This window comes from Pteronotus mesoamericanus, unplaced genomic scaffold, assembly GCF_021234165.1.
Source record: "Pteronotus mesoamericanus isolate MK-2021 breed Mesoamerican mustached bat unplaced genomic scaffold, CSHL_Meso_final scaffold_54, whole genome shotgun sequence".
Taxonomy (NCBI): domain Eukaryota; kingdom Metazoa; phylum Chordata; class Mammalia; order Chiroptera; family Mormoopidae; genus Pteronotus; species Pteronotus mesoamericanus.
In genome coordinates, this window is record NW_026555321.1 from 44491760 (window position 1) to 44513636 (window position 21877).

The 21877-nt window shown below is 36.7% G+C and overlaps 1 protein-coding gene and 1 pseudogene across 1 annotated transcript in view; both read right to left on the reverse strand.

Moving 5' to 3' along the window:
- FHIT (fragile histidine triad diadenosine triphosphatase) overlaps positions 1-21877 on the reverse strand; it is a 1408108-nt gene that overhangs the window by 1182832 nt on the left and 203399 nt on the right. The window lies entirely within an intron of this gene.
- LOC129088303 (dynein light chain 1, cytoplasmic-like) lies at positions 15191-15464 on the reverse strand (annotated as a pseudogene).

Genomic DNA, 21877 nt, shown 5'->3' on the forward strand with positions numbered 1-21877 from the left:
AACTTAAGCATATTTATAAACTTTTACTATGTTATATCTTAAAAATTAATTTTCAATATATCATTTCAGGGGATCACAGTTAGTTAAATAAATAAATAAACAAATGGTTCACTCTTAAGGAAAACTTAACCTCAGAAGCATCTGGGAGTCTGTTAATTTCAAAAGTTGTGTCCCCTTTCTATATTAAACAGTCTGCCCATACTGCCAGCCACAGGGAAGCCAATTAACCATGGAAACAGATAAAGTCAGCTTCGTAGCAGGACAAATGGGAAGCATGTCAAACTGCAGCCAAGACCAACTTCTCAAAACCCACTCCAGAGATTGCTGAGACCTGCTTAGCGCCTTGATTTTCATTTGTGCTGAATTTTTTTTGCACTAAATAAAAGTTCAAGGAGGCAGGGTCGCTTCTTTCAATAGTAGAAATATACCTCAGATACCTGGGTGCTTTACAAAGAGTAAAAATAATAACAGGAGGCTGCGGAACAACTGAAATGCAGAGCATATGTTTAAACAGCACTTATTTGGCATTTTAATGAGGGAAACTCATAAGGCTTCAAGTATAGGAAAAGAATCCAAATAGAATTATTTCATTTTCCTGATAGAGTACCCCAACCCTCAATGCAAAAGTCACTAAATCTCAGTATGTGACATTAAAAAACTACTTTTTGGTTAAGATCAGCCAAAAATGTGCCCAAGGCAAGTTTTTATGACCATATCATCGTGACCTGAAATTCATTTTGGTAGACTAGCTAGGAATGCATGCTCACTAGAATACTTTGGAGCTTTTCCCCATCTATCTCAGTGAAAAATGTTAGTGAAAAGAAACCTTATTTTCCTGGAAAAACACTATCAAATAATAAAACAATTCAGGACCAGTTTTCACAAAGTAATAACAAGTCATGCATAATTGATTGCCTTTAGTCTGAATCTCTAGGTATTACAAATCATAGTTACTAGCGCTTCAACCAAACTTTCTTCCTGGATTTAGGCCATCCATTTGGCACTGCCTGAAACTGCTTTAGTGCCTTTATCGCACACTTTACTGTATTGTTCTTTAGTTGCTTCTTCATTGAAGTTCTCATATTCCCAACAGTGTTACAGGTCCTTTCTGTGTGTTCACTCACTATACCTGAAGGTAAATTCTTCTAGAAGTGAATTGATTTGGAGTTATATTCTCCCCTCAGGCCAGCAAGGAAATAAGAACTACTCTGGGATACAAAATATTTTTCTATGAAATCATATCCTAACCAACCCCCTCCCCTGATTAAAACCCTAGAGTTGCACTAAAAGCAGGAAAGAAATATGAAAATTATACCAGTCTTTGGTCTACCAAATATCGAGCAGCTGTATCCATAAAAAAGGAATAAATAATTCATTCCAAAACTCTCCTTCTTTACACATCCCAAAGCTCACAGTAGTATCAATTGCAGGAGGAGGTTTGAACCAGGGCTTAGGAATTCTGAGTTCTGCCTCGGCCACCACAGGAACCACATCCCTTTGCCTTCCTCCCCATTTCTATGGAAAGCCAATGACATAAACCTGGGCAGTCCATTATGGTAGCCTTAGCCACCTGTGTCTATTTGGCAACTGAAATGAGATGAGTCTGAATGAGCTATGTTATACTAAATATATACAGGATTAAAAGACTACCCAAAAAAAAAGAATATAAAATATATCTTAATAATTTTTAAATATTAATTATATGTTGAAATGATCATATTTTAGATAGACTAAGTTAAAATATATTATTAAAATTAATTCTACTTTTTTAATGTGTCTTTTTTTTATTACATATGTGACTCACATTGCTTTTCATTTAGACGGCACAGATCTAGACCATTCTGAATTGCTATCAGGACTAAGATTACCTCCTAGTAGAAATGGGGAACTAGAAACCTAACAATGCATGTAGAATGTTTTGTATGTCTTAAAGAACAGAGAATGTAGACAAAGTAGCAATATAATCATCAAGTATATTATGTTTCATTATGCTTATACTTTCCCAAGTATGATGCAAAAATAAAAGAGAACAGAACCTTATCCTCCATATACAGAAAGGAGACTGAATATGAACTTTGAAATCAAACCATCCTAAATCTGAATTCTGCCCCTACCCTCAGTTTTCCTCATCTGTAAAATTAAATGAGATAATGTAGACTAACGCTTAAAATATCATTGAGCCCTGAAGGAATGGATAAGATTTTGGCATTGGACATGCTAAGCCAGGAGCTGGAGGGACACTGAGACACAAATGCCCATTAAGCAGTTGGAAATCTGAGCCTGGAGGCCAAGGGAAAAATGAATAAATAAAATCACTCCATCGAGCTTATGGGACAGGAACTGCAAACCCATAAGCACCCCAGAGCCAGAAAATGTGAGAATGAGTGAAACCAGGTATGTGGGTATGTGTATGGTCAAGTGGGGAGTATGTACCCCACCTAAACCACACAGCTCCAGCTCAGCTCTAGCTTATTGTTACATGAAGAGATAATAATGGTACAGTATTGTCAGATTTTCCAATGTTTAAAGGGGATATAGAAATTCAAGTTTTTATGTGACTAAAAATTTCTAAAAGGCACTCATAACAGAAGGAGCCCATGGGAAAATAATTTAATACATCTGCTGCCTAATAGGTCAACAAGGTAACTGCTTAGACTCCTACCATATGAAAGTTCATAGAGATTTCAGATGAATTTCCCACCAGCCCCAAAACATTTGAACTGCTGAGGCTGGAGAGGGAGATTTACTTCTCCCTCCTCTTAGCTCCTCCTGCAGCCAGAACACAGTTGTCTGGACTACGGCGGTCCCAGGAGTCAATCAGTCTCTCAATCTACGCTGCTTCTTCCCTTCTTTTCCCTCCAATCCCTTTCTCAGACCCTGATCTGGATGTTATGTGAAATGTTTCAAGAGACCTGTAAAAAGTATTTGAACTCCTCCGGAGACAGGTGACATAATCCAAGGTGCTAGTCTGGTTATTATTCACTGACTACTTTAGGTCTCTCTGGAATACTGTCTGTTTCAGTTTCAGACACTCTCTGCTACCCATCTGGGTAAACAAATTACCATATTGTGTAAATGTGTACAATCTGTAAACCTGGAAGTCCTTGCAGACCCATTTTTTAAATATCATACTTAAAAAGATACTAGTGGCCTCTCTATATCTATTGTAGGGAGTAAAGGGATTTACACCTGAAAAATTAAAATTACAGTAGTGACTCCTTCCACAAATAAGTAGTTCTTAGGAAATGCATTTTAAAGAGGATGACTTTCCAGTGAACATTTTAATTTTAATTTAACCTTCCCAGAAAATGAAGTGCTTTGTGTAGATTCTTTTGATTTTACTTAAGGCATAAAAATTAGTTCTGAGCTGTGATAATTGTGAGCTTAGGAATGTAATCATTCTAAGCACCACTTCTGACTTGCTTATAAGCTCTACAGATTTTGAGTTGCTATTTATTGCTAATTCAAAGTTGGCAAGTTATTTAATTGTGAAGCTGAACTTGAAGCCAGAGTGTGACAGGATGGTTGGAGGTAAATTGTTTTGTTTTTCATTCAACAGATTAGCCAAAGACTGGACGCATGGCGTGGTGCAAGGCAGTTTTCCAGGTATGTGCTTCTCTAACTATTAATCTTATTAATTAAAAAGGCAATGATGACACGTTCAAAAGGTGGAATAAAATCATACATTAAACTAGATCTCTGCCTTTTAAAACCAATTATAAATGGGACAAACAATCACAGTTCCTATCATTCACATTCATGATTTTGGTCTTAATTGAATTTTTGTCCTTGTTATGAGGACCGAACCTAAATACTATTGCTTATATTTTATTGTTTAAAGAAAAATAAGGGCCAAAGTTTTGGCCATGAAAAATCATGTTGTCTATAAATCAGTAGGTAAAGGATTTCTAAACATTTTGGAATTATGCGTTTAAATCCATAACAACAAATCTACATATATATAATCAACATCAACCAAAGTGCCATATGGCAGTATTTCTTCCTTATAATAATAAAGATCCCTTGAAATGTTTTAAGAAAAATGAATCTATATTTAAGTTTGAGCATGCTTGAATTTAGATTCCCTTGAATAAAGTTATCATTTTTAAATACCACTATATCTGCAAGTTACAAGCATTTAGATACCGAAGTCACTGAAAGTTCACTTGATAAAAATGTTTGGCATATACCTGTACTTAGTGTGATTAATATTTTCAGTAATTCATAAAACAGATAAAAATGTCAGTCAAATTTTACTTCTAAACCTTCCATTTGAGAAACAATAATAGAAAGTATTACCTGCCACAATATTTATAACGAGTTCCTCTCAGCATTTTGGAGTAGAACAGATGACCCACTGTTAACCTGTGTGCTAACTTGGGTCCCAAGATGCATTTTGTGGGAAACTTTTGGTCTGTTTTTGCTGCTCTTTAATTTTAAAGCACGTACTAGAATACTGTGTCCTACTAGGCACCTTGTTACACTTTGGGGATGCAATAATAACCACGGCATAATCCCTATCCTAAAGCACCTTACAATCTCCATCACTCAGAATGTAATGAATCCAAAACCAGGGAGAAGGAGCACCTCACAGCCACAGACTTCAACACAGAAGAATAAAACACTGGTATCACCTGGTGTTCATTGGTCTTTCTCTTTGATCCTTTTTAGTACATGTCAATACTTTTATATAAAAATCTGAATTTCTATCATCTTTTAAGAAAAAACCCCAGCAGATATTAACATACTGGACCAGAAATCCCCCTCATCAACAAGCCGGCTGGAGTCGGGTGGTGGCACTGCATTTCCCATAAGCTTTCTGTAGAATGTTCCCAGTATTCCCAATAGGATCATATATAACTTATTTCCAGTATCACCTTGGTCCTTGTGTCACAACATTGAGCATTTGACCCTTCCAGAAGTAACCAGCAGTCAGAGTCTGGTTCTAGCCCCAGGTTTGCTATTTATTAAACATGTGATGTAGCATGAAATGCTTAACCCCACTGAAACTCAGCAGTTATCTCTTCAGAAAGGAAAAAGATAAACATTAAAGACAAAACCAAAGAAAACCCTGCCTTTTGGACATGGCAGTAATGGCTCTCCAAAAGAGAAATCCATGGAGGTGTTTCAAAACCTGGGAAACTCTGGGAAAAGAAACAGTTATTGCTGTGATTAGTTTTTCTGAAGAAATATATAGAAAGTTAGAAGTCATAGCCTGTGTCTCATTATTATTACAAAGACAACAAAATATTATCAACTGAATTAAACCTCAAATGACCTCTGTGACACAAATACTACTTTACCAATTTTGCAGATGAAGAAATCCATGCTGAAAAGGACCAGGAGGCATGCCCAATCATAAAATGCTTACATTTTAATCAAGACAGCTTTCAAGATTGTTCCCATAATTTTAATATCCATGAAGGGACCATGAGCAACTGACACCAGGGAATAAACCACTAACCAGTAAGGTGAGCCATCACTTTCCAAGAACATAATCTGAATAACAAGTACAGACATTTTTTGAAGAACAATTTTTAAAGGCTATTATATGTGTAATATCAGGGAAATATTTTGAATAAATATTTGTAATAGACACTCATATGGATTTTTAAAATTTATTTTTCAATTATTGTTGACAAATTCACATTAGTCTCATTATTACAACATAGTAATTAGACATTTATGTACTTGATCACCCAAATGAGTCTAATATCCATCTGGTACCATATAGTTATTATAATATTATTGACTATATTCCCTACGTTGTCCTTTACATCCCCATGACTATTTTATAACTACCAATTTGTATGTCTTAATCCCTTTACCTTTTACAAGCAGCCCCCCCAAACCCCTCCCACTGGGCAACCATCATTTTGCTCTTTGTATCTATAAGTTTGTTTCTGTTTTGTTTGTTCATCTATTTTGTTTTGTAGATTCTAGATAAAATGAAACCATATGGTATTTGTCTTTCTCTGTATGACTTATTTCACTTACCATTGTACCCTCCGGGTCCATCCATATTTAGCAAATGATAAGATTTCATTCATTTTTATGGCTGCGTAATATTCCATTGTGGATATGTAAGACTTCTTATTTACCCACTGGTCTATCAATGGGCACTTAGGTTGCTTCCATATCCTGGCTATTGGAAATAATGATGCAATGAACATAGGGATGCATGTATCTTTTAGATTTAGTGCTTTGGATTTCTTTCTATAAATGCCCAGAAGTGGGAATGCTTAATCATATGATTGTTCTGTTTTTAACTTTTGAGTAATATCCACACTGTTTTCCGTAGTGGCTGCAACAATGTACAACTGCATCAACAGTGTACAAGCGTTCCTGTATCTCCATGTCCTTGATAAAACTTGTTCTTTTTTGATTTATTGATAATAGTCATCCTGACAAGTGTGAGGTGGCATCGATTTGCATTTCCCTGATAATTAGTGATGTCGAGCATCTTTTCCTATGTCTACTGGCCATCTCTATGTCCTCTTTGGAAAAATGTCTATTTGGGCCCACTGTCCTTATTTAAAGGGGCTGTGTTTGTTTGTTTGTTTTTCATGTTGAGATGTATGAGTTCTTTATATATTTTGGATACTAACCCCTTATCAAATATATCATTAGTAAATATCTTCTATTTGGCAGATTGCCTTTTTTGTTGTGTTGAAGGTTTCACTTGCAGTGCAAACACTTTTTATTTTGATGTAGTCCCATTTGTTTATGTTTGCCTCTGTTTCCATCACTCTCCAGAGACATATCCAAAAAACATTGCTAAGACCAATGACAAAGAGTTTATCACCTATGTTTTCTTCTAGGATTTTTATGGTTTTAAGCAGGTCTTACATTTAAGTCTGTCATCATTTTGAGTTTATTTTTGTATATGGTATATGAAAGTAGTCTACTTTCACTTTTTTGGATGTATCTGTTCAGTTTTCCCAACACCATTTATTGAAGAGACTGTTTTACCCCATTGTATCCTTTACTCCTTTATCATAGATTAATTGACCATATTAGCATGGGTTATTTCTGGGCTCTTGATTCTGTTCCATTAATCTATGTGTCTGTTTTTATGCCAGTACCATGCTGTTTTACTTACTATAGCTTTGTAGTATAGTTTGGTATCAGGTAGCGTGATACCGCCAATTTTGTTCTTTCTCAAGACTGCTGTGGCTATTCAGAGTCTTTTCTAGCTCCAGATAAATTTTTGAATTATTTCTGCCCTAACTGGTGTTTCTCAGTGGACTGAGCACTGGCCTGGGAACCAAAGTGTCACTGGTTTGATTCCCAGTGTAGTGCACATGCCTGGGTTGCAGGCCAGATCCCCAGGAGGGGGCATGCAAAATGCAACCACACTTTGATGTTTCTCTCCCTCTCTTCCCCTCTCTAAAAATAAATAAATAAAATCTTTTTTCAAAAAATAATTTCTTCTAAGTCTGTGAAAAAATGCCATTGCTATTTTGATCAAGATTGCATTGAATTTGTACATTGCTTTGGATAGTTTGGACATTTTAATAATGTTAATAGTTGCTATTTATAAGCATAATATATTCTTCCATTTATTTTTATCTTCTTCAGTTTCTTTCTTCAATGTCTTATAATTGTGCACATACAGGACTTTTATTTCCTTTGTTAATGTTTATTACTGGGAATTTTATTCTTATTGATGCAATTGCAAATGGGGTTGTTCTCTTAATTTCTGTTTCTAACATTTCATTATTGGTATATAAAAATGCAACCAATTTCTGATTATTAATTTTGTATTCTTCTACTTTACTGAATTTTTTTATCTGTTCTAATAATTTTTTGGTGAAATATTTAAGGTGATCTAGATATAGTATCATGCATCTGGAAATACTGGCAGTTTTAATTCTTCCTTTCCAACACAGATGCCTTTTATCTCCTTTTCTTGTCTAATAGCTATGGCTGTAACTGCCAATAATATGTTGAATAAAAATAGTGAATGTGGGCTTCCCTGTCTTGTTCCTGATTTTAAAGAAAAAGCTTTCAGATTTTCATCATTGAGTATGATGTTAGCTGTGGGTTTATTATATACGGCTTTATTATGCTAAGGTATGCTCCCCTATCCCCACTATACTGAGAGTATTTTTATCATAAATAGATGATGAATTTTGTCAAATGCTTCTTCTGCATTTATTGATATGATCATGTGATTTTTATCCTTCATTTTATTTATGTGGTATATCATGTTAATTGATTTGTGGATATTGAAACCAGGCTTGCATCCTGGGAATGAAACCCACTTGACCATGGTGTATGATTTTTTTAATGCATTGCTGAATTTGGTTTGCTAATATTTTTGTTAAGAATTTTGCATCTATGTTGATCAGGTATAGTAACCTATAATTTTTTTTAGTGTCTTTGTCTGGTTTTACTATCAGGATAATGCTGTCCTTGTAAACTGAGTTTGGGAGCCTCCCCTCCTCTTCAATTTTTGCAATAGTTTGAGAAGGTAAGTATTAATTCTTTGGTAAAATTCACCTGTGAAGACATCTGGTCCAGTACTTTGTTGGGAGTTTTATGATTACTGATACAATTTTGTAAGTAATAAGTCTATTCAATTTTCCTCTTTCTTCCTGACTCAGTCTTAAAGGATTGTGTTTCCAGGAATTTACCCATTTCATCCAGATTGTCCATTATGTTGGCATATAATAGTTTGCAGTATTTTCTCATTATTCTTTGCATTTCTGTGGTGTAGATTGTCACTTTTCCTCTTTTATTTCTCAATTTAATTATTTGGGCCCTCTATCTTTTTTTCTTGATGAGACTGGCGTACCTTCTCAAAGAACCAACTCTTGATTTCATTGATCTTTTCTATTTTTTTAGACTCTATTTCATTTATTTCTACAGTGATCTTTATTGTTTCCTTCTTTCTACTCACTTTGTGATTTTTTTGTTATCTTTCTAGTTCTTTTTGTTATAAGGTTAGACTGTTTATTTGAGATCTTTTTTCTTGAGGTAGGTTTGCGACTTTATGAATTTCTCTCTTAAAATGCTTTGGCTGTGTCCCATAAATTGTTAGTCATTGTTTTCATTTGCATTTGTCTGAATTATCTTTTGATTTCTTTCTTGATTTCATTGTTAACCCATTCATTATTTAGTAACATATTGGTTGACCTCCATGTGTTTATATGTTTTTCAAGTGTTCCCTTTGTACTTGATTTCTAGTTCATATCACTGTGATCAGAAAATATGCTTGATATGATTTCAATATTCTTAAATATATTGAGACTTGTTTTGTGATCTATCCTAGAAAATGTTCCATGTGTACTTGAAAAGAATGTATATTTTGCTATATAGGGATAAAATGTTCTATAAATATCTATTAAAGCCATCTATAATACGTTATTTAAGGCTACAGTTTCCTCGTTGACTTCCAGTCTAGATGATCTATCCATTGACATCAGTGACATGTTAAAGTCCCCTACTATGACTGTATTACTGTCAATCTCTCCCTTTAAGTTTGTGATTAAATATATAAGTATATATTTAAGTGCTCCTACATTGGGTGCATAGATGTTTACCAACTTATATCCTCTTGTTGGATTCATCCCTTTATCATTATGTAAGGAGCTTCATTGTCTGTTGTTACAACCTTTAATTTAAAGTCTATTTGGTCTGATGTAAGTTTTGCTATTCCAGTTTTTTTTCCCATTTTCATTTGCATAAATATATTTTTCCTGTCCCTTTCTTTCTCTCTGTGTCTTTCTATATGAAGGGAGTCTCTTTTAGGAAGCATATATATGGGTCATTTTTTTTTATCCATTCACCCACGGTTTGTTGTTTTATTATAGCATTTAGTCTATTTTCATTTAAAGTAATTATTGATAAGTACATACTTATTGCCATTTTATACTTTGTTTTATAAATGCTTTTAGTTCAGTTTCTTTCTTATTCTCCTGCTCTTCTCTTGCATGTTGATGACTTTCTATGTTTGTTTGGATTCCTCTCTATTTCTTGTGTATCTCTTGTAGACTTTTGGTTTGTGGTTACCATGTGTTTTATTTGTGCCAAACTATGTTTATAGAAGTGTATTTAAGTTTATTGGCCACCTAAGTTGGAACATATTCAAAATAACTGTATTTTTTACTCACCCCCCATGTTTGTTTCTGTCATCATTATTTATCTCTTTTGTGTGTATATATCTCTTAATTTATTGTTTTATTTCTACATGATATTCCTACTTTTGTCTTTTAACCTTTGTACCAGCTTTATAATTGGCTGAACTACTGCTTTTACAGTTTGCCTTTGTCAGGGAGATATTTTTTCTTTCCTATATTTTCTTACTCATATTTTTTATCTTTTTGTTTATACTTAAAGAAGCCCCTTTAAAATAGCTTGTAATACTGCTTTAGTAGTGATTGATCTCCTTTAGCTTTTGCTTGTCCACCAACTCTTATTTTTATCTCTTCTTCAATTATAAAGGGTAATTTTGATGGGTAATCTTGACTGTTGGCTTTTGACTTTCATCACTTTGAATATTTTGTGTCAATCCCTCCTAGCCTGCAATGTTTCTGTTAAAAGTCAGTGTAAAGTCTTATAAGACCTCCATTGTATATAACTAACAGCTTTTCTCTTGGTACATTTAAGAGTCTCTTTCTGTTCAATTATGATGTGTCTCAGTGCAGACCTCTTTGGGGTCATCTTATGTGGGATTCTCTGTGCTTCCTAGGCTTGTATGTGTATTTCCTTCACCAGTTTAGAAAAGTTTTCAGTCATTATTTATTCAAATAGATTTTCATTCCCTTTATATCTCTCCTATTTTTCTGGAATACCTGTGATGCTAATATTGGTACAGTTGATGCTATCCCAGAGGTCCCTTAAACTGTTATAATTTTTTAAATTATTTTCCTGTTCTAATTGGATGTCTTCCACTAAATTATCTGTCTTTCAGACCTCTGATTCAATCCTCTGCTTTATCTAATCTACTGTTGATTTCCTCTAAATTATTCCTCATTTCGGTTTCTATATTCTTCAGTTCTGATTTTTTTTATGTCTTTTAATCTCTTCATTGAAGTTCTCACTGAGTTCATCTATTCTTTTCCTAAGATCATTGAACACCCTTATATCCAATGTTTTGAACTCCTTACATGGTATATTGCTTATCTCTTTCATTTACCTCTTTTTCTGGGGTTTTGTCCTATTCTTTAATTTGGGACATGTTTCTTTGTCTCCTGATTTTGGCTAACACTCTGTATTTGTATCTATGTCTTAGGTAGATCAGCTGCATCTCCTGGGCTTTAAAGAGTAGCCTTAAATATGAGGTATTTGGTATGCAGTCTTTCTGCTCATCCAAACCGGGTACACCAGGGATGTCCTGTGTCAGTTGTGTGTGCCTTCCTGTTGTAGTTGGGCTTCATTTGCTGATGGCATATCAGTGAGTGGAGTTGTCCATTAGGCTGACTAGCTGTAAGGGCTGGCTGTAAGAACAGCCACCAAGCTGTTGTATGTGAGCTGGCCCGATGAGGAGTCGTCCAGTTAGCCAGGATCTGGCGCCATTCAAGTCCACCATGAATATGTCAGTGTGGAGCTGCCTGGGTGGGTCTCTCATGCTGTCTGAAGCCAGCTGCCAGATGTATTGAATGTAGCTCCCCTTGGGAGAGGCTCTAATATGGGCCAAAGTCAACCACCAATTGTGCTAGGCTTAGGACTACTTGGTAGGAGCTACAAAGTGATCTGTAATTTGTCACTGCTTGTGCCAAGCCCTGAGACACTGGGAGAGGATACTATGCAAGCTGAAGTTGGCTGCCACTTTTGTGAAATTTGTGAATTTGAGATAAAGTCTGAGTGGAGGAACTGATGGAAGAGGTGCAGGCTGGACAAGCAAGGTGGGTAGGGTGGGGTCTCAGGGAGACACCAGATCTGGGCAAACAGTGTTAGCCAACTTAATGGAGAGCAAAGGACTTTGCACCTGCCTGAGCCAGGAGGGGAGCTCAACAAGAGAACAATAGCACCTGCAAGTGCTTCCGTCCCTAGAGAGAGTTCCCTCCACCCCAGCCACAGCAACCCTTGACCTGAAGTTAGTCAATTTAGTTCCTGATGCTTCTCAAGGAGCTGCCTCTGTGCTAGAGCTAATAACAAGTGCCTTTGTGAGCCAGCATTTTAAAATCAGCATCTTAGTCTCCCACAGCCTTTTTTTCTCTCAGCTGTAGTCCACACTGGCTTTCAAAGCCAGATGTTCTGGGGACATCTCTTCCTAGCACAGGTGCCCCTGGTTGGGGTGCCTTTTGTGGGGCTGGGACCCCCTCTCCTAAGGAGGGATCTTCACAGCCAAGATATCCATCTCATTTATTAATCACCACACTGTGGGTCTGAGATCTGCCCAGTCTGTATCTCTGTCCCCCCATCTCAATGTGGCTTTTTCTTTATACCCTTAGTTATAGGAACTCTGTTCTGTTAATCTTCAGGTGATTCTCAATGATGGTTGTTCAATAATTTACTTGTAATTACCTACTCTGCTATCTTGACTGCATCCCCTTCCCCACACTCATATGGACTATTACTAAACTGATAAAGGTGAAAGATTTGGAGAATGTACTTTCTCATTAAATTTCACCATGTTACGTTATTTTCTTAGAGCCTTTTATAAAAAGTAGGTATTCAGTAACCTCTGCGAGACACTAATGTCCTTAATTTTATTAAAGGCTACTTTTATTAACCCCCTCCCTACCATCTATTTTATTTAGCCCATTTGAACCATAAGAAAGAAGAATGAGAATAGACCTGGCTGACTTTCATATAAATGTTTTCAAGAAGACCCTGATATAGTAAACAGTCTTATTTAAACATGACTTAGGTTTATCACTTACCTTTAAGAAAAGGTAAGTTTTACCTCTAAGAACAGTAAGCATTTCTAATGCATTTACATTTTTATTAGGCTTAAAAAAATTTTATTTACTGGTGTCTAAAAAAAAATTTTGTTTACATATTTGACTTTATTGAGTCAAATAATTATCTTTATAACTTTTTTAAAACATGCAATGGAGTTATTTAAGTTTCTTCCTTGGTTTGCCATAATTCAAGTAGACAAAATTTTAAGTGAATAAGCGGAGGAGTGACTTTAGAGACTATAGGTGACCTCTACATAGTTAATTCAGAGGCACTATCAGAAATAAATCAGGAGATATGTGAAAAAAGTAACCAGCTCTTGGTGGGACGTGTATATGACTGAGTACTGTGCAAACTACTATTTACACACTGCAATCAGCTGGTGGCTAAGAAAAGAGCTTAAAGCTAATGGCACTGCCACTACCACATTTTTTGTTTTAAACCTCCAAATTAAGCAAAGAAACTCAGACAAGTGTATCATGTGGAGAACACAGTTCCAAGAACCATACACTTAGCATGCAAAAACTAAATATTAACAGCAACTGCAGAAGATGTGATTGCAAAATTGAGTAAATTTTCTGAAACAATAATCGACAAAACCAGCTGTGTTTGATGATGCTCTCCATAAAAACAGATGGTCCCAAGTAATTGAAAAGAATTCTAAGCTACAATTCTTAGGTTAGAGATTTCAAAATTTGGGAAGAAATGAATAGCATCCCAGGTTTTTGTTTTCCCAAATTTTAGAAACAAATAGTATTACCATCTAGTATGGCCATTATTTCATTTAATAAATAAAAAACACTATAGTTCTAGAAGAACTAGATCTCTTTACAATGTATAATTCATTGTAAGAAAAGACAGTAGAAGACCTGCAAATAACTTTTGAGGCAGTTTGGGTTCCTCTAATTTAGCTTGAAGGATATTTTAAAGGAGTGTTTTAGAGATCAGCATATTTGGAAGGAAAGGAAGGAAGCAGAATTAGCAGAAAGACAAATCTCAATGGAGACTGTTGGGGAAAAATGAAGATGGAATATTGTGTCTTGGGATGGGAAGGCAGAGGTCTTTATACACTCCAGTGATGAGTCACTGAAAACGGGCCACCTCATGGAAGAGGTGTGCCTTTGGGAGCGGACTATCTGTGGGCAGCATCCCCAGCAGGTGGGGTAATGAGTTGTTGAGTTGTTAGCTCCAGAAGGGGGATCTGGGCAGTACATCAAGGAGTCCATAGAAAACTTTTTCCCCAGACTAGTAAAAATATTTACAAGCTTGGCATTAAGGTCAATCACCTTGAAGCTTTTAATCTTAAGGATCACCATAATGCAAAGGTCACTTAAGACACACTGGTAAAACCATTAAGAGGTAAAACCTTACAGTACTCTCACGTTGTCAGATAACAGTCCCAGGAAAACTATTGTTGTTTGATACAAAATGGCTTCTTAAACATCAAATCTACCATCTCTAGAAATATCTCTAGGAAAAGATGGTACGGACTCATCTTTCTCTGCTCTATTCATTTTTCTCTAAATACAACTAAATGCTCTGAAAATTACCCAACAGGAAATAATGAAAGAACTCTGGAACCTGGAGAAAGGAAGGTAGACTGGCTAGGGACTTCAGAACTTAAGGGTCAACACTGTGGTGAGTCCCCTGGGTTCTCTTTATCTCCCATATATCCTGGGCTGGGTTCCAGAGAGGACTGCAACCCCAAAACACCGATAGGAAGAATTGGCTCCCTCTGACTAAAGGACCAGAAAAAGGGAAGCTCAATAGAGGCCCAGTGGGGATTCCTAGCCCCAGCCCCTCCCCCAGGGCACAAAGGGCAGCCTGATCTGCAGGTAGCAATGCAGTCCTGGGCTGACCCCATTATGTATCTGACAGAGGACTAATATCTAGAATATGTTTAAAAATTATCAAAACTCAGCAGGAAAAAAAACAAAAACAACCAAAAAATCCAATTAGAAAGTGAGCAAAAGATAAGAGACATTTTACCAAAGAGCATATGCAGGTGGCAAGCATGTGAAAAGCCATTCAGTATCATTAGTCATTAGAGAAATGCAATTAAAAACCATCATAAGATATCACTACTGTTGGAGCCCAGGGAAGGCCACCCTAAGATATCTCACAATGGCATACTGATTACTTTTTGTTTTGTTTTTCTAATTCTTTTATAACCACAACAAATGAGTACAGAGAATGCCTTGTACAAAATAACATAATAAACATTCAAGAACAACATGTTTCTTTAGGCAAGGCTAAAGATTTCAGTCTCTAGTATTTGGAATCTAAGTGAGTCCTTGCTTTTGGATGGATCATGGGCTGTGTAGTGCAGGCCATGTCTTTAACCAGACTTGAACAGAAGAATGGCCACTTGGCCCAGGTAGAAGTAGATAAAATATTGGGTACATGGCCACATAACTACCCAGTTCCTCTCCACGATGCAGTGCCAAGTGTGGTTGCACTTCTTGTCAAACTCCTTGTTAACATGGGCTGCAGTATCCTTCTCTAATGGTATGTCCCTCTCCAATGCCTGAGTAGCACATTCCACAGAGTCCTTCCTGTCACATCTCTCCTGATATATAGGCATTTCTGATCACTGCTTTTCAGTCACACATAGTTAGTGGAACAGGGGTTGGCTGACTGCAAAGGTCTTCTGTGGGAGGGGCTGGAGAGGCTCAGACCCAGCAGGAGAAGCAGCTGCTACTAAACCCCTTGAATGCTTTGAATTAAAGTTACTTGAGCCCTGGCCAGCACCTCAGTTGGTTAGAGCACCATCCCAATATGCCAAGGCAGGTTCAATCTCCGGTCAGGACACATACAAGAAGCAGCCTATGAATACATAAATAAGTGGACCAACAAATCTCTCTCTCTCTCTCTCTCTAATCAATAAACTTTAAAAAATCTTATGATAATATGTGCAACTGTATGGCAACAAATTTTTTAAAAATTCAGTTGCTTGACAAGCAGCTGCTGCAAGAGGAGCATGTCAACCCTCCCTTTTCTCTCTGAATGCAGGAAATGAGTCTTCCCTGTGAAAGATGCCCTCCTTGATCCAAGAAGGGTGGATAAGAGAGACTCCCTTATTGCTGGAGTTAAAGAATACAAGATAGAAGAGCTTATGAAAAAAACATTGCTACTCCTTTATTAATTTACTACCCAAGCCCAAATTTTGTTTAGATTTCTTGCCAATGAGCATCAAACTTAAGCATTTTGTCCTGTTAATTCTTCACATATTTATTGTTCCTTTGTCTAAAAAGGATAAAAAGCTGGCTGGTTCATTTCTGACACTATGATTTATGATCTCCCATGTATACATATTAAATTGGGGTTTTTTCCCTGTTCACTTGGCCTTTTTCTATTTTATTAATAGTTCAGCCAAAAGAACTTAAGAATGGAAAAATGGGGAGTTCTTGTCTTTCCCTAAACTACATACATTTAACAATGACTAAAATGAAAAGAATGATACTGTCAAATGCTGGCGAGGATACAGAGAAACTAGATCACTCACAGAGTGCTGGTGGGAGTGTAAAAGGGTACTGCTATTATAAAAGAATGTTTGATGGTTCCTTTTGAAATTAAAAAATGGATTTACCAAATGTCCCAGCAATTGAACTCTCAAGCATTTATCCCAGAGAAATGAAAACTTATTTCATGCAGAAACTTGTATGTGAATGTTCATAGACGTTTATATGTAATACTGCAAAACTGAAAATTATCGAAACATACTTCAATAGGTGAATAGTTAAACTGTGATATATGCATATGATGGAATATTACTCAGCAATGTTTAATAAGCAAATCTGAAATGGATACATTGCATGGCTACTTTTATATAACAGTCATGAAATAGGACAATTATAGACATCAACAAAAGACTAGTTGTTGCAAGTGGTTAGGGATGGGGGAAAGGAGGATGTGGCTGCAAAAGATTAGAATGAGAGTCTTGTGATGGTAAAGATAAGTATCTTGATTGTACGGATGACTTCATGAAGCCACACACACACACACACACACACACACACACACGCACACACACATACCTGTATAAATGCTGAAACCTTAATTGGCTCTTGGATTGTATTAGTGTCAATTTCCTGGTTTTCATATTGTACTATAGTTAGGCAACATATTAACATTGAGGGAAACTGAATTTAGGGTACACAGGGACTCCCTGTACATTTCATTTCTAGTTTCTATGAATTTATAATTTCAAATTTAATTTTTTAAATCAGACCTACTTATAACTCACAGTAAAAATTCTTAATTTAGGTACTGTTTCCTTTGTAATTTTTACAGCATCTGCACCTATCACTGGAAGCAAATCTTAAGCCCACCTCAAATGCCTATACCTCCAATAATCTCTCCTTCCCTCATGCTCACTTCCTACTCTGTCCTCCTTTTCTTATAGCTTGAAGAAGGAAACAAAAGGGGCTGAAATCCCCTTAATGGCTTAGCAAAACTCTACTCATTTTCCAGGTTGCCCTTGAACTCTTGCCCTGTATCACCTCTGCTGTCATCGCTTTCTCCAGGTCTAATGCACCAGGTGGGGCTGAAAGGATTTATTTTTTTTGTAGTCCTCCCCTGTCAGACGGAGAACAATTTTCATTGCTTGTGGCATTTTGCAGTGATACATTTAAAAAAAAACAAAACCCTAAGCATGGCAGATGGACCTTTTGTTTCTATATAAATAACTTATTGTATATAAATTTTCCCAAGAGGAGTCTGTATCAGTCTAGAGAAAGTGTCTCTCTCATGGGACTCATACCAGTTGTCTGTATATTCAGCACACTGATAGCCATGTGCAATCTGCAAAGATAAAAATATATACCTGAAGGGAAATACCAAACTGTTATTCCTTTGTAAGACTGGGAAACTTGTTCTAATTTAAAAGTTAGCTGAATTCTTATTCTTTTCCAAGTAGACTTTAACACACAACAATTGAACTGACCAAGCACTATGAGTTTTTATCTTCTTGATATTTAAGTCAATCAAAACACTAATGATGAGACAATAAAGATGGTGGAGGAGTGAGTGAAAGTCACACTGACCTCCACCCAGGAACAACCTGGAATTACAACTAAATTGTGGAGAAATCACCTGGAAAAAAAACTGAACAATAGCAAGAGAGAAGCCTTATAACCTCGGACATACAGAAGAATCAGCTTTAGCATAACCTAACTGGTAAGTAGTGCAGTAGAGCATCAAGAAAGCTGGGGGGCACCCACAGGCACAGTACCAGAAGGATACTGAAATGACCAGTTGGATCCCCCTGAGAAGAGCAGGGTCTATACAATAAGCGGGTATCTCCAGCCTACAGCACGAGAAGCCCAAAAAGTACAAAAATAACAGCCAGCTGCAAAAAGCATCAGAGTTGCTCTCTGCCAGAGACAGGCAGCTGGAGATGCAAAGAACTGTTTCAAGGATCAGAGCATACATTTTTATTTGTAGCCACTTACCCTGTTCTCCAGCACAGGTTGGGGCAGACTGGGGTAGAGATGCCTGAGAAGAGGCTCTGGAAGGAGGCTCTGAGGAGAGAACTGAGAGAGTATCTGGAAGGATCCCAGTGCTAACTCATCCCCCAAATGGCAGTAGCCATCTTGCTTAGGCAGACCACTACCCTGAGAGGCAACAGCGTGAGAGGACACAATAGCCCCGCCCCCAGGAGGGACTCAGCCCTGGCCTGATGGTGCTAAAGCCTGACTGCTGAGTACAGAGTGCCAGCCACAGATAGTAGATCCCTGGCTAAAGGGGGCACAGAGTGGTCTAGAAACACTTGAGGAGAGACTGGAGATGGAGGATTAGGGGAGAGAACAGAGAAAGTAGCTGGTGGGATCCCAGTGCTGATTTCTCCCCCATATGGCAGCAGCCATCTAGCTCAGGCAGACCACTCCCCTGAGCAACAGCAGCATGAAAGAACCCAATTATCCGGCCCTCAGGAGGGATTATGCCCCACCCTGTGGTGTCTAAGCCAGCCTGCTGAGTGCAGAAGGACTAGATTAACAACTGAAGGAGACAGCCACACAGAGTAGATTACTGGAAGTCTCGAATAGACTGCCTAAGCACAGGCAGGGTCAACATCTGACATCATCAGAGGCAGACCCAGAAAGAAAAAACAGCAGTCTCCTACCATAGAAGTTCACACAACAATGCCAGGAAATCAAGACAGATCAATTTAAGAAAGAGAAGCAATAAATAACAGTCTCACAAATAATGGGAAGACAAAGAAACACATCACAATCAAAGGGAAAGGAGGAATACCCAGAAAGAGAACTAAAAGAAATAGAGGCAAGTAAACTATCAGATATTGAGTTCAAAACCGTGGCTTTAAGGAAGCTCAATGAGCTTAGTGAGCTCAGAGAGAATTACAAAAAAAAAACTACAGGGAAACTCTGGGGAACTTACTGCAAACTGTCACATGAAAAAGGACATAGAAACTATCAATAAGAGACAAGAGGAAGTGAAATACAATTTCTGAATTGAAGGACACAGCAGAAGGAATCAAAAGCAGTCTAGATGAAGCAGAGGACCAAATCAGTGAGCTGGAAGACAAGGTAGAAAAGAGCTCCCAGAAAGAGCAAGAAAATTAAAAAGTCTCAAAAAGATGAAGGGGTATTTAGGGAAATGCAGGACAACTTGAAACAATAATATCTGTATAATAGGGATACCAGAAGGAGAAAAGGAGAAAGAGATAGAGAGCCTGTTTGAAAAAGTGATGATAGAAAACTTCCCTAATTGGAGGAGAGAAACAGTCACACAAGCCCAGGAAGCACAGAGGGTCCCATTCAAGAGGAACCCAATGAGGCCCACTCCAAGACACATCCTCATTAAAATGGCAAATATCAAAGACAAACAGCGAATCCTAAAGGCAGCAAGGGAGAAAGAGGAAGTAACATATAAGGGAGCCCTGGTACAGCTAGCAGCTGAGTTCTCAACAGAAATCCTACAAGCCAGAAAGAAATGGCAAGAAATATTCCCAGTCATGAAAAGCAAAGGACTGCAATCAAGCCTGCTATACCCAGCAGGGCTCTCAATTAAAATGGAAGGCGAAATAAGGAGTTTCCCAAACAAAAAAAGGCCAAAAGAATACACCTCCACAAAACCAGCACTGCAAAATATGCTAAAGGGACTGCTTTGAGAAGATCAAAAAGAGTCTATGAATACCCAGTTCCTTTGACAGTCACCAATGCTTGATATTACAAATATTTTTAATACATATTAATCCGATTGTGACAATGATGCATTATTTTAATTGTTACTTTATTATTTGTTGAAATCAGTTTTTGTATATTTCTTGCCTATTTCTATTATTTTTAAAAAGCTTTAAATGACTTTTTGGTATTCTTTATCCATTTTTTGACTAAATGTTTGTAGGATTTTTTTCCCTAAAAAAACAATTAACCCTTTTTTAGATGTGTTGCAAATACTTTCCTATAACTTTTATTTGTCCTTTAACTTTTTTTATGTGACTATTACTATGTAGTCTTAAATGTTTAATATAGTTGTATTGTCAATATTTTACTTTATAGCTTCTGGGTTTGAATATTGTACTTCAGGGTAAGAAAAAATATTATTTTGTATTTTCTCCAAAAACTCCTTAGATTTTACATATTGATTTTTAACTCACTGGAATATTTCTTGTATAATGTGTGAAATAGGGCTCTATATTTGTTTTATTTCAAGTAATAGTGGTCCATGCACCTTATTTGTTGAATAAGCCTTATTTTCCTCATTGATTTGAAATATGAATTTAATCATATATTACAGTGTTAGATGCATACATTTGTTTCTAGAATGCTCATTTTATTTCATTGATCTACTTGATTATTTCTGTGCTGATGTCATGTTGTTTTAATTGTTGAGACTTTACAATGAGTTTAAATATTTTAATATTTTATAATGGATTTTGACATTTAAAATATAAATAAACAAAATCAATCTGCATTTAAAAAAAAATAATGAAAGAAGTAATTCCTACCTTTTGCGACAACATGGATGGAACTGGAGGATATTAAACCAAGTGAAATAAGCCAGTCAGTGAAAGACAAATACCATACAATCTTACCTATAAGTGGAATCTATTCAACAAAATAAACTAACAAAATAAACCACAGGCATGGAAACATGGAGCAGACTGAAAGTGACCAGAGGGGATGGGGAAAGAGGACAATGGTGGAAAGAAGGAGAAGGGACTAGAGAAAGACCGTGCGTGAATGACCCATGTGGGACATGGACAACAGAGTGGGAACTGACTGTGGGAGAAGGAGGTGGGGTGGGGTGAAGGAGGAGGGCAAGGGGGAAGAAATTGAGACAACTGTAATAGAATAAACATGGTTTCAAAATAAAAAAAAAAATTCATGATGAAAGCCTTTATTTTAAAAATTCTGATAACTCTGATATTTAATTACAATGTGCATTTCTCCACCACACTGCTATGTCCCTTAAAAGCCAAAGCTGGGACTGCTCTATACTGATTTCTTCAATACTTATCATTAATTAAAAGGTAAAAAACTATTACCAGGGTACCTGCAATCAGGCTTTCAAAGTAAGAAACATCAATATCCAGTTAATTGAGAACATTTGGGAACAAATTTTAATAAGCAAGAAAGTCAGAAGAGAAAAAGAAATGTTCTGTATTATTTCAAATTGTAACCAGATCAGCATATACTACCGGAATGTTACAAATGCCAGGCTTCCAAGCATCTGTCCAATTCTTCTCCTATAACAGATGCTAAAGAAAAGAAATACAGTCAGACATGTCCATTTATACAATGTTTACAAATATAACACATCAGCGATACATATTTAGGGTGGGGTTACCAAAGTTAACATCAAGAAGCAAAATGTGTTCTGCCAAAGTACTTTACTTCCGTTCATGCTCATCCTTAGAGGTAGGCTCCTGGATCAGTAACTTACGACTGTACTGTGTGCCGACAGTGGTAAATAAAGCACAATAGTATACCTGTGTTGACAGCACAATAAAATAGTTCTTCCATCTAGGGGTGCAAATCTAGTACTGGAGTAACATAAG